This window comes from Bubalus bubalis, chromosome 19, assembly GCF_019923935.1.
Source record: "Bubalus bubalis isolate 160015118507 breed Murrah chromosome 19, NDDB_SH_1, whole genome shotgun sequence".
Taxonomy (NCBI): Eukaryota; Metazoa; Chordata; class Mammalia; order Artiodactyla; family Bovidae; genus Bubalus; species Bubalus bubalis.
The window spans coordinates 43,998,317-44,015,714 of NC_059175.1; positions in this window are offsets into that span (position 1 = coordinate 43,998,317).

Below are 17,398 nucleotides of genomic sequence, written 5' to 3' on the forward strand. Positions count from 1 at the left end.
CTAGAGCCAGACATCCTGGACTGTGAAGTCAAGTGGGCCTTAGAAAGCATCACTATGAACAAAGCTAGTGGAGGTGATGGAATTCCAGTTGAGCTCTTTCAAATCCTGAAAGATGATGCTGTGAAAGTGCTGCACTCAATATGCCAGCAAATTTGGAAAACTCAGCAGTGGCCACAGGAGTGGAAAAGGTTAGTTTTTATTCCAATCCCAAAGAAAGGCAATGCCAAAGAATGCTCAAACTACCGCATAATTGCACTCATTTCACACGCTAGTAAAGTAATGCTCAAAATTCTCCAAGGCAGGCTTCAACAATACGTGAACTGTGAACTTCCAGATGTCCAAGCTGGTTTTAGAAAAGGCAGAGGAACCAGAGATCAAATTGCCAACATCCGCTGGATCATCAAAAAAGCAAGAGAGTTCCAGAAAAACATCTATTTCTGCTTTATTGACTATGCCAAAGCCTTTGATTGTGTGGATCACAATACACTGGGGAAAATTCTGAAATAAGATGGGAATACCAGACCCCCTGACCTGCCTCTTGAGAAATTTGTATGCAGGTCAGGAAAAAACAGTTAGAACTGAACATGGAACAACAGACTGGTTCCAAACAAGAAAAGGAGTACATCAAGGCTGTATATTGTCACCCTGCTTATTTAACTTCTATGCAGAGTACATCATGAGAAATGCTGGGCTGGAAGAAGAAGGAGATGGAATCAAGATTGCTGGGAGAAATATTAATAGCCTCAGATATGCAGATGACACCACCCTTATGGCAGAAAGTGAAGAGGAACTAAAGAGCCTCTTGATGAAAGAGGAGAGTGAAAAAGTTGGCTTAAAGCTCAACATTCAGAAAACTAAGATCATGGCATCTGGTCTCATCACTTAATGGGCAATAGATGGGGAAACAGCGGGAACAGTGGCAGACTTTATTTTTGGGGGCTCCAAAATCACTGCAGATAGTGATTGCAGCCATGAAATTAAAAGACGCTTACTCCTTGGAAGGAAAGTTATGACCAACCTAGATAGCATTTTGAAAAGCAGAGACATTACTTTGCCAACAAAGGTCCATCTAGTCAAGGCTATGGTTTTACCAGTGGTCATTTATGGATGTAAGAGTTGGACTGTGAAGAAAGCTGAGTGCCAAAAAATTGATGCTTTTGAACTGTGGTTTGGGGAAGACTCTTGAGAGTCCCTTGGACTGCAAGGAGATCCAACCAGTGCATTCTAAAGGAGATCAGCCCTGGGTGTTCTTTGGAAGGAATGATGCTAAAGCTGAAACTCCAGTACTTTGGCCACCTCATGCGAAGAGTTGACTCACTAGAAAAAACTCTGATGCTGGGAGGGATTGGGGGCAGGAAGAAAAGGTGACGACAGAGGATGAGATGGCTGGATGGAATCACCGACTCGATGGACATGTGTTTGAGTGAACTCCTGAGATGGTGATGGACAGGGAGCCCTGGCGTGCTGCAATTCATGGGGTCACAAAGAGTCGAACACAACTGAGTGACTGAACTGAACTGAATATATAATGATCTTAAGATTCCTGAATACTAGATTGTTACTAGATAAGACAACACTTCTGAAATTCTCAACACAGAAAAATATCAAATATGAACAAAAACAAAAATAAAATCATTTAGTTATTAACTAGTCTTACTCTCCTACTTCTCTGTTTAGCAGGTTTGGTTAATAGGAAGCTGCTGCTGCTAAGTTGCTTCAGTCGTGTCCAACTCTGTGTGACCCCATGGACTGCAGCCCACTAGGCTCCTTCATCCATGGGATTTTCCAGGGAAGAGTACTGGAGTGGGATGCCATTGCCTTCTCCTAATAGGATGCAACTAATGCCTTATAGCTTCCCTGGTGGATCAGAGGTTAAAGCATCTGCCTGCAATGCAGGAGACCTGGGTTCGATCCCTGGGTCAGGAAGATCCCCTGGAGAAGGAAATGGCAACCCACTCCAGTATTCTTGCCCGGAGAACCCCATGGACTGAGGAGCCTGGTGGGCTACAGTCCATGGGGTCGCAAAGAGTCAGTGGCTTATAGGGCTTCCCAGGTGGCTAGTGGTAAAGAACTGCCTGCTAATGCAGGAGACATGAGAGACACTGATTTGATGCCTGGGTCAGGAAAATCCCCTGGAGGAGGGCATGGCAACCCAGTCCAGTACTCTTGCCTGGAGAATGCCATGGACAGAGAAGCCTAGTGGGCACAAAGTCAGACATGACTGAAGGGACTTAGCACGTGCGCGCGCGAGCGCACGCGCACGCACACAAACACACACACACTGGCTTAAAAGTGATACCCAAATCCTTTCTGCAAGGCCGTAAGTATAAAGCCAATTGAAGAATAAGAGTGACAACAGAGTGGGTAAAAAAATTGGTGACAATGTTCAGGAAATGCTTTGCCCACATGTTTGATGTAGAATATTGCTGTTAGGTTTGTCCCTTAGAAATTCACACCTTTGTGAAAAAAGAACTGACTTACTATTATTTTTAGTTAACCTTCAGGATGCTGATTGTAACTTAGAAACTAATGGAACTAATTTGTATGTGTGTGTGTATATGTATGCACAGGAAATCCTATTAGAGTTATTTTTTAATCACTATATGCTTCTGCTTTGTCATAGCTATTAGGGGCAGTCAGTTCATGGTCATACATATTTTTATTTCTTTACAAAATAGTTTTTTCATGTTTAATCAAAATTTCCAATTATTTGCATTTGTCTAATAATCTTCTGATATGTGATACATTACCAGGAGAACAATGCTGAAGTTAAGATGGATGAAAAGCTGTTAAATAATCTGTGCTTTTTAGGATATCCTTCTTTTGACACCGAAACCTGAAATTATGACAAAGATAATAACTGCAGTAAGAAAAACCTTCTGTGTAATATCACATATTAAATATTATGACCCAATATTTTTCATTAGTCAAAGAAAGAAATAAGCCTGTAAAAATAAAAAGTAACATATATAAAATAAAAAATAAACATATATTAATTGCTCCATACATCTCACCCTCTCCACCCCTCTCCCCATGACATGGAAACTTACATTCAGTTCAATTCAGTTCAGTCGATAAGTCATGTCTGACTCTTTGAGACCCATTGAACTGCAGCACATTAGGCCTCCCTATCCATCACCAACTCCTGGAGCCCAACCAAACTCATGTCCATTAAGTCAGTGGTGCCAACCAACCATCCCATGCTCTGTCATCCCCTTCTCCTCTTGCCCTCAATCTTTCCCAGCATGAGGGTCTTTTCAAATGAGTCAGCTCTTCGCATCAGGTGGCCAAAGTATTGGAGTTTCAGCTTCAACATCAGTCGTTCCAATGAACACCCGGGGCTGATCTCCTTTAGGGTGGACTGGTTGGATCTCCTTGTAGTCCAAGGGACTCTCAAGAGTCTTCTCCAACACCACAGTTCAAAAGCATCAATTATTCGGTCCTCAGCTTTCTTTATAGTCCAACTCTCACATCTGTACATGACCACTGGAAAAATCATAGCCTTGACTAGATGGACCTTGGTTAGCAAAGTAATGTCTCTGCTTTTGAATATACTATCTAGATTGGTCATAACTTTCCTATCAAGGAGTAAGCGTCTTTTAATTTCATGGCTGCAGTCACCATCTGCAGTGATTATGGAGCCCAAAAAAATAAAGTCTGACACTGTTTCCACTGTTTTCCCATCTATTTTCCATGAAGTGATGAGACCAGATGCCATGATCTTCGTTTTCTGAATGTTGAGCTTTCAGCCAACTTTTTCACTCTCCTCTTTCACTTTCATCAAGAGGCTCTTTAGTTCTTCTGCACTTTCTGCCTTAAGGTTGGTGTCATCTGCATATCTGAGGTTATTAATATTGCTCCTGGCAATCCTGATTCCAGCTTCTGCTTCATCCAGCCCAGCGTTACCTTATGTAAAATAGATAGCCAAGGGGAATTTGCTGTATGGCTTAGGAAACTCAAACAGGGGCTCTGTATCAACCTAGAGGGGTGGGAAAGGGAGGGGAGTGGGAGGGAGCTTCAAAAGGAAAGGGATATATGTATACCTATGGCTGATTCATGTTGAGGTTTGACAGAAGACAGCAAAACAATTATCCTTCAATAAAAAAAAATTAATTAATTAAAAAGAATCATATACCTATATAGTTAGCAAAGTGCATTGCCAAAAATAGAAACATATTGTTGATAGTTTGGTATTTAACTATATAAATTCTTACAAAAAATGTTGCAAATATAAGGATCCTAACAGAAATGTACTCTGCTAAAGCATTTTTATTATCAGAGCCATTTTTGTGACAGATTATGTTCCATGTATTTACAATTAAATTTTTATTCAATAAGAGAAAAATAATAGTTAATGTAGTACATACAGACTATTGTTGCTATAGTTTCTGAAGACCTAAATGGGGTCATAATCTATGGATTCTAGAATAAAATTACATATTTATGTGCTATATCGCCATCTAGCTCACTGCCTGGGTATTAACTCATTTATATATTTTGAGGGGCTGTGTATATTAGATTGTTTTATATCTGTATGTGTGGCATATGCATGATGTTGTATATGTACAAAATATATCATGAATATGCTCCATGTATTTAAAAATATCAAATCAATACATATGCATATACTCAAGTATACTACACTTACTGCTGATGGTATTAAATTTGTTTTTAAATAATTACCACTTAATATCAGAAAAATTTGTCAGAAATAGCAATAGTCATAAAAAGAGAAAGCTCTAATATATAAGCCCATTCCAACGTTAATAATTCATTGGATTATACCATTTTACAAATGGTATGACCATCAAACTGGACCGGTCTATGCTACGGAATCGTGGGGGAAAACATAATTGGGATGGACTAAAATTATTTCCTAAATAATAGATTATAAGCAAAGTATGTCAGTTACATGTGGTTTTACTGACTTCCTGAATACTAGTTAAAATAGTATTACAGTTAGCTGGCAATTTCCCAATAGTTAGTTAGTTAGTTAGTTCAGTCACTCAGTCGTGTCCGACTCTTTGTGACCCCATGAATCGCAGCACACCAGGCCTCCCTGTCCATCACCAACTCCCGGAGTTCACTGAGACTCATGTCCATCGAGTCAGTGATGCCATCCAGACATCTCATCCTCTGTTGTCCCCTTTTCCTCCTGCTCCCAATCCCTCCCAGCATCAGAGTCTTTTCCAATGAGTCAACTCTTCGCAAGAGGTGGCCAAAGTACTGGAGTTTCAGCTTTAGCATCATTCCTTCCAAAGAAATCCCAGGGTTGATCTCCTTCAGAATGGACTGGTTGGATCTCCTTGCAGTCCAAGGGACTCTCAAGAGTCTTCTCCAACACCACAGTTTAAAAGCATCAATTCTTCGGTGCTCAGCTTCCTTCACGGTCCAACTCCTTCACAGTCCAACTCTCACATCCATACATGACCACAGGAAAAACCATAGCCTTGACTAGACGGACCTTTATTGGCAAAGTAATGTCTCTGCTTTTGAATATACTATCTAGGTTGGTCATAAATTTCCTTCCAAGGAGTAAGCGTCTTTTAATTTCATGGCGGCAGTCACCATCTGCAGTGATTATGGAGCCCAAAAAAATAAAGTCTGACACTGTTTCCACTGTTTCCCCATCTATTTCCCATGAAGTGATGGGACCAGATGCCATGATATTAGTTTTCTGAATGTTGAGCTTTAAGCCAACTTTTTCACTCTCCTCTTTCACTTTAATCAAGAGGCTTTTTAGTTCCTCTTCATTTTCTGCCATAAGGGTGGTGTCATCTGCATATCTGAGGTTATTGATATTTCTCCCAGCAATCTTGATTCCAGCTTGTGTTTCTTCCAGTCCAGCATTTCTCATGATTTACTATAGAAGTATATTTTTTTTAAAGAAATTTGAGTTATGGGCATATGGAATACTCACACACACAATTAATAAGTAGGGATGGGCATACTTTACAGCAAAGAGCAATGGTCATCTACATGAAGATTTGAGTTACACACTAAATTTTTCTGCTACTGTTGCAATAAACAAAGCACCAAAAATTCAGTGATCTATCTAGCAAACGTTTATTTTTCTCACTTGTGGTCTGTTTAACAACTGGGTGACCTTACATTATATTTCATGGAGCTCAACTTGTCTCTGGACTTTGAGGAGAGTTCAGATATATTGCACATGTATTCATATTCAGCAAGGGCAAGCACTACCCAGGGCATATTACTTTCATGGTTGACCCAGGAGTAAGAGAGTACAAGCCAAATCACACAAGAACCAAAACTACTCAGAGTTCATGGAACAGATTAAGTCAAAGTTATATCCACAATCTGTGCAGAAGAAATGTGTACTATACCCCCAAGGGATATGGAGAAATGGGTGAATGAAAAAAATATTATCAACTAATACAAATACATGAACACAAAAAGATGCTCTAAGGATTTATTATATATATATTTCATGAGACAATGACACAATATGTAAATTGTGTCATTTGTGTTAATAAACAATTTAGAACAATTTTAGATTAATAGAATTATTTTGAAGACATACAATAATACTACATACACATTAATTTAGAGTCTTATCTAGGACAGTTTCTCAGATTGCTTGTTTTTGATGATCTTAACAGCTTTGGTTACTGATCACCATTTTATAGAATGTTTCTCAATTAGAATTTGTCTGATTTTTGTCCTATGATTAGAGTAGTGTTATGTGTTTTTCTGTGGAAGACCTCAGTGGTAAAATGCCAATCTTAGCACACTGTGTCATGAATATACACTGTCAATATGACATCATGCAGGATGCTAACCTTGGTCATGCAACTTGAAGTAGTGTTTGTCAGGTTTCTCCACTGTCAAATAATTATCTTCCCTTTCTACACCATACTCCTGAAGAAAGTCACTCTGCACAGGTCATACATAAGATGTGGGCATTAATATTTACCTACTGAAGGGTTGAATATTTATGTGTATGTGTGTGCTAAGTTGCTTCAGTCATGTCTGACTCCATGCAATCCTATGGACTGTAGTCTGACAGGCTCCTCTGTCCATAGGATTCCCCAGGCAAGAATACTAGAGTGGGTTGCCATGCCCTCCTCCAGGGGATCTTCCTGACCCAGGAATAGAACCCGCATCTCTTCAGTCTCCTATTTTCTCAGGCGGGTTCTTTACCACTAGCCCCACCTGGGAAGTCCTAGCATATCTATATAAATGGTTTTAAATTCTTCTGCACAGGAAATCAGCCTACTATTCCTTATGTATTTGGTCACTTCTTTATATCAATAAATGAACATGTATTTTATACTTATAATCTAACACTGTCCTATCTTGTTTCTCAAATTATGCCAGCTCTTTCAGCTAGCTCCTGAATCAACCTTTTATTTCTTCATTTCTGTGTATGTGTGGGTGGAGTGGCGTGTGAGACATCCTTAGTTTCTGGCACTACAAAATACTTAAGGCTCAGGACACACATTTTCTGTCCCAGTCCGAGAATAAACCAATTCTCCAAAGAGCCCTGCTTCCATTTTGGAGAATGGTATTACAAACCAAGATTGGCTACCATGTATGATTGTCACTACTGGGGTTTGTTGAAGTGTTTTTAATTATAAAAACACGAGTATCCATAGGAAATTAGATAAAACCAAAAATTAATATTAAAGCAATATCTTCTCTTTCAACAGACTATACTCTTCTCAGAGTGAAAGAAAATTAACTGGGGTGCTCCACACTTAGGAAAAGCATGAGAATTGAAAATTTGGGCTATTTTCTAGAAAACATGTATATTTTGTATGTGTGCACTTGCACTATAGATATATTTCATATATGTATCAGTTCAGTTCAGTTCAGTTGCTCAGTCGTGTCCAACTCTTTGCGACCCCATGAATCGCAGCATGCCAGGCCTCCCTGTCCATCACCAACTCCCGGAGTTCATTCAAACTCACATACATCGAGTCGGTGGTACCATCCAGCCATCTCCTCCTCTGTCTTCCCCTTCTCCTCCTGCCCCCAATCCCTCCCAGCATTAGAGTCTTTTCCAATATATCAACTCTTTGCATGAGGTGGCCAAAGTACTGGAGTTTCAGCTTTAGCATCAGTTCTTCCAAAAAATCCCAGGGCTGATCTCCTTCAGAATGTACTGGTTGGATCTCCTTGCAGTCCAAGGGACTCTCAAGAGTCTTCTCCAACACCACAGTTAAAGCATCAATTCTTCGGTGCTCAGCCTTCTTCACAGTCCAATTCTCACATCCATACATGACCACAGGAAAAACCATAGCCTTGACTAGATGGACCTTTGTTGGCAAAGTAATGTCTCTGCTTTTGAATATACTATCTAGGTTGGTCATAACTTTCCTTCCAAGGAGTAAGCATCTTTTAATTTCATGGCTGCAGTCACCATCTGCAATGATTTTGGAGCCCCAAAAAATAAAGTCTGACACTGTTTCCACTGTTTCTCCATCTATTTCCCATGAAGTAATGGGAATGGATGCCATGATCTTCGTTTTCTGAATGTTGAGCTTTCAGCCAACTTTTTCACTCTCCTCTTTCACCTTCATCAAGAGGCTTTTGAGTTCCTCTTCACTTTCTGCCATAAGGGTGGTGTCATCTGCATATCTGAGGTTATTGATATTTCTCCTGGCAATCTTGATTCTAGCTTGTGCTTCTTCCAGCCCAGCGTTTCTCGTGATGTACTCTGTGTATAAGTTAAATAAACAGGGTGACAGTATACAGCCTTGATGTACTCCTTTTCCTATTTGGAAACAGTCTGTTGTTCCATGTCCAGTTCTAACTGTTGATTCCTGACCTGCATATAGGTTTCTCAGGAGGCAGGTCAGGTGGTCTGGTATTCCCATCTCTTTCAGAATTTTCCACAGTTGATTGTGATCCACACAGTCAAAGGCTTTGGCATAGTCAATAAAGCAGAAATAGATGTTTTTCTGGAACTCTCTTGCTTTTTTGATGATCCAGCGAATGTTGACAATTTGATCTCTGGTTCCTCTGCCTTTTTAAAACCAGCTTGAACATCTGGAAGTTCACATATGTATGCTGCTGCTACTGCTAAGTCTCTTCAGTCATGTCCGACTCTGTGTGACCCCAGACATGGCAGCCCACCAGGCTCCGCCATCCCTGGGATTCTTCAGGCAAGAACACTGGAGTGGGTTGCCATTTCCTTCTCCAATGCATGAAAGTGAAAATGAAAGTGAAGTCGCTCAGCCGGGTCCGACTCTTCGCGACCCCATGGACTGCAGCCTACCAGGCTCCTCCATCCATGGGATTTGCCAGGCAAGAGTACTGGAGTGGGGTGCCACTGCCTTCTCTCACATGTGTATAAATGTATATAAATATATACACATCAAAATGAATTGATATACATACATGTATATTAATATATAGGAGAATGCTAAAGATAAAAGTTAAAAATCTTTCTAAATGCAACACTAGTCCTTCACATAAAAAAAAAGTTTGATCATTTTAATATGTAAATAACTGTTATAGGAGAGGGGGTAATCATAAACATAAATTTAAATATTTATTCTGATTTCATTATTTGGAATTTTTTAACAATTTCCAACAGACAGTAATATAAACAATTCTGATGATTATATGTGACCTTGTATTTCAGCAATCCACTTTCTGGTTTCTCTTTGTCTTCCTTAGCTAACCTCTGATTCTCAGCAGGTCTGAGAGTAAAAGCACACTAGTTACTGTGAATTTACTTCTGAACAATGCTTTCCAATCTGGAAATTTATTCTGATAAATGTTCTTTATTCCTTTAGCTCTCTGTTCCTATTAAACATGATTTTTTGTAACTCCCTATGATTCTCCCTTTCTGTCAGTATAAGCAGTAGCCTGTTGAATTTAGTACTAGCAGAAACTGTAAAACTCATAGTACTATTGAACCATTGCCAGAGTATGTCACACCCTAATTCACCAAGTAAATTCAATATGCCAACATGTAAGATTTACATTAGGGATATCTAAAATGGCACCCAATGTGATTGTCAGTGCTATCAAATGGATTTGATATGGGTGTCATAGTCTACTCTTTCTTGAAGAAATATATGGATATCATCTGTATATAGTCACAACCTTATTAGAAAAGAGAGTGAGGCTGGAGTACAAAATTATTTTCTATTCCTGATTCCACCATTAACTTGCCACTCTACCTTGAGAAAATCAACCACATTTCTATGAACTTCAGTTTTCTTATTTCCAAAAACTAGGATAATGCTTATTTGGCATGAGGTTTGATAGTGTTCAGGGTGACCGCATAGAGAATACCTTGAAAAAGGAGCAAGCCTCATGGTATTCATTAAGTGGATCGCCTCCACACCATATTGGAGCAAACAATCCAAGAGCTTCTAATGCCTGGATTTTCTAGTATTTTAAAGTATGTCTCTTATTAATATTTGGAACTACTTATGAGCAGAACTAATAATGTCTCAATTAACATTCATTACTTTGCCACCAGGGACAAATAGTTAAGAGAATAAGAAAATGGTTTAATAAGTAAAGGAAATTGTTTTATTTTAATTTCTAATAATTTATCTTATAAAACTCAGAGAAAACATGACAAGTTTATAGGCAATAAAATTATTTAAAACCAATAACCTGCAGTTTAATTTCTAACATAGAGCTAGTAACTTTGTAGTCAAATCAATGCCAAGAGTTTTACTCAGGCCTTCTAAAATTATATAAATTGCTATACTTAATAATGCCTTTCATACTGTGAGTTTGCACTAAATGAATAATGTAATAATTATAAATACAATGTGGAGACAGAAGTTTTTAAAAAAATTACAAAGGGTAGAAAAGTTCTGAGGATAAGTTTCTGATATTTTCTGATTTGAAGACAAAAATACACAAAACAGTTATATATTGTGTTAGAGGAAATACTATTAAGAATTCATTAGCTAAAGCTTTATTAAATGTGATAATATGAGATTATTTCAAGATGATTTTTCTGGGTGCAGTATAGATATAGTATAACTAGTCAAATTTCCAACACCTGCTGGGTCATCAAAAAAGCAAGAGAGCTCCAGAAAAACATCTATTTCTGCTTTATTGACTATGCCAAGGCCTTTGACTGTGTGGATCACAATAAACTGTGGAAAATTCTTAAAGAGATGGGAATAACAGACCCCCTGACCTGCCTCTTGAGAAATCTGTATCCAGGTCAGAAAGCAATAGTTAGAAATGGACATGGAACAACAGATTGGTTCCAAATAGGAAAAGGAGTACATCAAGGCTGTATATTGTTACCCCGCTTATTTAACTTATACACAGAATACATCATGAGAAACACTGGGCTGGATGAAGCACAAGCTGGAATCAAGATTGCCAAGGAAAAAATCAATAACCTCAGATATGCAGATGACACCAACCTTATGGCAGAAAGTGAAGAAGAACTAAAGATCCTCTTGATGAAAGTGAAGGAGGAGAGTGAAAATTTTGGCTTACAGCTCAACATTTAGAAAACGAAGATCATGGCATCTGGTCCCATCACTTCATGGCAAATAGATGAGGAAAAAGTGGAAACAGTGGCAGACTTTATTTTTTGGGGCTCCAAAATCACTGCAAATGGTGACTGCAGCCATGAAATTAAAAGATGCTTACTCCTTGGAAGGAAAGTTATGACCAACCTAGACAGCATATTAAAAAGCAGAGACATTACTTTGCTAACCAAGGTCCATCTAGTCAAGGCTATGGTTTTTCCATTAATCATATATGGATGTGAGAGTTCGACTGTAAAGAAAGAGTGCCAAAGAATTGATGCTTTAGAACTGTTGTGTTCAAAAAGACTCTTGAGAGTTCCTTGGACTGTAAGGAGATCCAACCAGTCCATCCTAAAGGAAATCAGTCCTCAGTGCTCATTGGAAGTATTGATGTTGAAGCTGAAACTCCAATACTTGGCTACTTGATGTGAAGAGCTGACTCATTTGAAAAGTCCCTGATGCTGAGGAAGATTGAAGGTGGGAGGAGAAGGGGACAACAGAGGATGGGATGGTTGGATGGCATCACCGACTCAATGAACATGAGTTTGAGTCATCTCTGGGAGTTGGTGATGGACAGGGAATCCTGGTGTGCTGCAGTCCATGGGGTTGCAAGGAATCAGACATGACTGAGTGACTGAACTGAAATGAACTGATAATATATAGATACTAGACTATATACTATCGGAGAAGGCAATGGCAACCCACTCCAGTACTCTTGCCTGGAAAATTCCATGGATGGAGGGGCCTGGTAGGCTGCAGTCCATGGGGGTGTGAGGAGTCGGATACGACTGAGCGACTTCAGTTTCACTTTTTACTTTCGTGCATTGGAGAAGGAAATGGCAACCCAGTCCAGTGTTCTTGCCTGGAGAATCCCAGGGATGGGGAGCCTGGTGGGCTGCCTTCTATGGGGTCGCACAGAGTAGGAAATGACTGAAGCGACTTAGCAGCAGCAGCAGCAGACTATATACTATAGTATAATATAGTCTACAGTACAAGAGCATATAGCTTAGATTGATGATGATCAGTCAGATTTGTTTGTTCTGAGTATTTGTATGTGGTTATGACAAACCTAGACAGTATATTAAAAAGCACAGACATCACTTTGTCAAAGTCTTCATAGTCAAAGCTTTGCTTTCTCCAGTAATGCACAGATGTGCGAGTTCACCTATAAATAAGGCTGAGCACTGAAGAATCAATGCTTCAAACTGTGGTGCTGGAAAAGACTCTTGAGAGTCTCTCAGACAGCAAGGAGATCAAAGCAGTCAATCCTAAAGGAAATCAACCCTGAATATTCATTGGAAGGACTAATGATGAAGCTCCAACACTTCAAAAGCATCAATTCTTCAGCTCTCAGCTTTCTTTATAGTCCAACTCTCACATTCATACATGACTACTGGGAAAACCATAGCTACAAAGGTCTAGACAGACCTTTGTAGGCAAAGTGACATCTCTGTTTTTTAATATGTTGTCTAGGTTGGTCCATCCATCATAAAAAAGTCTACAGTCAATAAATTTTGACAAGGGTGTGAATAAAAGGGAACCCTCCTACACTGTTCATTAGAATGTAAACTAGTACAACCACTATGGAGAAGAGTGTGGAGGTGCCTTAAAACCTAAAAGTAGAACTGTCATATGATCAGCAATCTTGCTTCGGGGCACATATCTGGAGAAAACTATACTTTGAAAAGAAACGTACACCCACCCCATTGTTCACTGCCACACTATTTACAGTAGCCAAGACATGAAAATGACCTAAATGTCCACAGACAGAAGAATGAGAAAGAATATGTGGTACACATATTCAATGGATTATTACTTAGCCATCAAAATAAATGAAATAATTCCATTTGCAGCAACACAGATGAACAACAAAATTATCATACTAACTGAAGACAAAGACAAATGTATCACTTAAATGATACAAATGAACTTATTTACAACACATAAACAGATTCACAGAATTCTACTATATATAAAATATATAACCAGCAAGTACCTACTGTATAACACAGGGAACTCTACTCAATATTCTGTAATAACTTCTATGTGAAAATAATCTAGAAAAGAATAGATACATGTATATGTGTAACTGAATTATTTTGCTGTACACCTTTAACTAACACAACATTGTGCATCAGCTATACCTCAACATTAAAAAATTAAAAAGGAGAGGTGGTGAGAAATAGTTGGGGCTAGTGTCTAACAACATTCAGTGGGAAATACTCAATTCTTCAGCATCTATTATACTTTAGTTATATTTGAGGTAAGTGGATAAAAAGATGAACTTATCTTAGAGACATAGATGTTTATTCCTCAATAACATGGTCACTGCTTTATTGAATAGTTGAATATTGAAAAGCATACCCCCAGACTGGGGGCAACCTCGCATTCAGTAACCGCAGAGTAAGCCATCACTAGGAAAGTCTGAGGCCAATGAAAGTAGCATCAGTGAATTTTATCTACTAAGTTTCAGGTTATTTAGGGGAGGGGAAGAAAAGTGTTAGAATATTATGTTTCATATTTTAATAAATAATAAGTACCTAGAGATGGCAGATTAAGGAAAACATGATCTTTCCACAGAAAAATGTCTAACCCCACATACATAGCATTTAAATATGATCCATGCCTTCTATATGTATTATGCTCCCCTGTGTGTTACATTTGGTGCTATACTATAAATTGTTAGAATTTTTCCTAAGTTCATGGACAAATTAGAAAAAATACTGATTTTCCACTTGTCACTTCATTCAGGAATTATTTATTAAACCTATATTATGTAAAGGAATAGTTATTTATAAAGCAATCTGAGGGGGATACAAAGGAAAATAAGATATGGCTCCTCTTTGGTGAATTTGAAGCCTATAATTTATTTATTTATTTTTTTTTTTAGCTTTTTTTTTTTTTTTAATTTTATTTTATTTTTAAACTTTACATAACTGTATTAGATTTGCCAAATATCAAAATTAATCCGCCACAGGTATACATGTGTTCCCCATCCTGAACCCTCCTCCCTCCTCCCTCCCCATTCCATCCCTCTGGGTCGTCCCAGTGCACCAGCCCCAAGCATCCAGTATCGTGCATCGAACCTGGACTGGCAACTCATTTCATACATGATATTTTACATGTTTCAATGCCATTCTCCCCAATCTTCCCACCCTCTCCCTCTCCCACAGAGTCCATAAGACTGTTCTATACATCAGTGTCTCTTTTGCTGTCTCGTACACAGGGTTATTGTTACCATCTTTCTAAATTCCATATATATGCGTTAGTATACTGTATTGGTGTTTTTCTTTCTGGCTTACTTCACTCTGTATAATAGGCTCCAGTTTCATCCACCTCATTAGAACTGGTTCAAATGTATTCTTTTTAATGGCTGAATAATACTCCATTGTGTATATGTACCATAGCTTTCTTATCCATTCATCTGCTGATGGACATCTAGATTGCTTCCATGTCCTGGCTATTATAAACAGTGCTGCGATGAACATTGGGGTACACGTGTCTCTTTCCCTTCTGGTTTTCTCAGTGTGTATGCCCAGCAGTGGGATTGCTGGATCATAAGGCAGTTCTATTTCCAGTTTTTTAAGGAATCTCCACACTGTTCTCCATAGTGGCTGTACTAGTTTGCATTCCCACCAACAGTGTAAGAGGGTTCCCTTTTCTCCACACCCTCTCCAGCATTTATTACTTGTAGACTTTTGGATCGCAGCCATTCTGACTGGTGTGAAATGGTACCTCATAGTGGTTTTGATTTGCATTTCTCTGATAATAAGTGATGTTGAGCATCTTTTCATGTGTTTGTTAGCCATCTGGATGTCTTCTTTGGAGAAATGTCTATTTAGTTCTTTGGCCCATTTTTTGATTGGGTCATTTATTTTTCTGGAGTTGAGCTGTAGGAGTTGCTTGTATATTCTCGAGATTAGTTGTTTGTCAGTTGCTTCATTTGCTATTATCTTCTCCCATTCTGAAGGCTGTCTTTTCACCTTGCTAATAGTTTCCTTTGATGTGCAGAAGCTTTTAAGGTTAATTAGGTCCCATTTGTTTATTTTTGCTTTTATTTCCAATATTCTGGGAGGTGGGTCATAGAGGATCCTGCTGTGATGTATGTCAGAGAGTGTTTTGCCTATGTTCTCCTCTAGGAGTTTTATAGTTTCTGGTCTTACGTTTAGATCTTTAATCCATTTTGAGTTTATTTTTGTGTATGGTGTTAGAAAGTGTTCTAGTTTCATTCTTTTACAAGTGGTTGACCAGAGTTCCCAGCACCACTTGTTAAAGAGATTGTCTTTAATCCATTGTATATTCTTGCCTTCTTTGTCGAAGATAAGGTGTCCATATGTGCGTGGATTTATCTCTGGGCTTTCTATTTTGTTCCATTGATCTATATTTCTGTCTTTGTGCCAGTACCATACTGTCTTGATAACTGTGGCTTTGTAGTAGAACCTGAAGTCAGGTAGGTTGATTCCTCCAGTTCCATTCTTCTTTCTCAAAATCGCTTTGGCTATTCGAGGTTTTTTGTTTTTCCATACAAATTGTGAAGTTATTTGTTCTAGCTCTGTGAAGAATGCTGTTGGTAGCTTGATAGGGATTGCATTGAATCTATAGATTGCTTTGGGTAGTATACTCATTTTCACTACATTGATTCTTCCAATCCATGAACATGGTATATTTCTCCATCTGTTAGTGTCCTCTTTGATTTCTTTCACCAGTGTTTTATAGTTTTCTATATATAGGTCTTTAGATTCTTTAGGTAGATATATTCCTAAGTATTTTATTCTTTCCGTTGCAATGGTGAATGGAATTGTTTCCTTAATTTCTCTTTCTGTTTTCTCATTATTAGTGTATAGGAATGCAAGGGATTTCTGTGTGTTGATTTTATATCCTGCAACTTTACTATAGTCATTGATTAGTTCTAGTAATTTTCTGGTGGAGTCTTTAGGCTTTTCTATGTAGAGGATCATGTCATCTGCAAACAGTGAGAGCTTTACTTCTTCTTTTCCAATTTGGATTCCTTTTATTTCTTTTTCTGTTCTGATTGCTGTGGCCAAAACTTCCAAAACTATGTTGAATAGTAATGGTGAAAGTGGGCACCCTTGTCTTGTTACTGACTTTAGAGGAAATGCTTTCAGTTTTTCACCATTGAGGATAATGTTTGCTGTGGGTTTGTCATATATAGCTTTGATTATGTTGAGGTATGTTCCTTCTATTCCTGCTTTCTGGAGAGTTTTATCATAAATGGATGTTGAATTTTGTCAAAGGCTTTCTCTGCATCTATTGAGATAATCATATGGTTTTTATTTTTCAATTTGTTAATGTGGTGTATTACATTGATTGATTTGCAGATATTGAAGAATCCTTGCATCCCTGGGATAAAGCCCACTTGGTCATGGTGTATGATCTTTTTAATGTGTTGTTGGATTCTGATTGCTAGAATTTTGTTAAGGATTTTTGCATCTATGTTCATCAGTGATATTGGCCTGTAGTTTTCTTTTTTTGTGGGATCTTTGTCAGGTTTTGGTATTAGGGTGATAGTGGCCTCATAGAATGAGTTTGGAAGTTTACCATCTTCTACAATTTTCTGGAAGAGTTTGAGCAGGATAGGTGTTAGCTCTTCTCTAAATTTTTGGTAGAATTCAGCTGTGAAGCCGTCTGGACCTGGGCTTTTGTTTGCTGGAAGATTTTTGATTACAGTTTCAATTTCCGTGCTTGTGATGGGTCTGTTAAGATTTTCTATTTCTTCCTGATCGAGTTTTGGAAAGTTGTACTTTTCTAAGAATTTGTCCATTTCTTCCTCGTTGTCCATTTTATTGGCATATAATTGTTGATAGTAGTCTCTTATGATCCTTTGTATTTCTGTGTTGTCTGTTGTGATCTCTCCATTTTCATTTCTAATTTTATTGATTTGATTTTTCTCC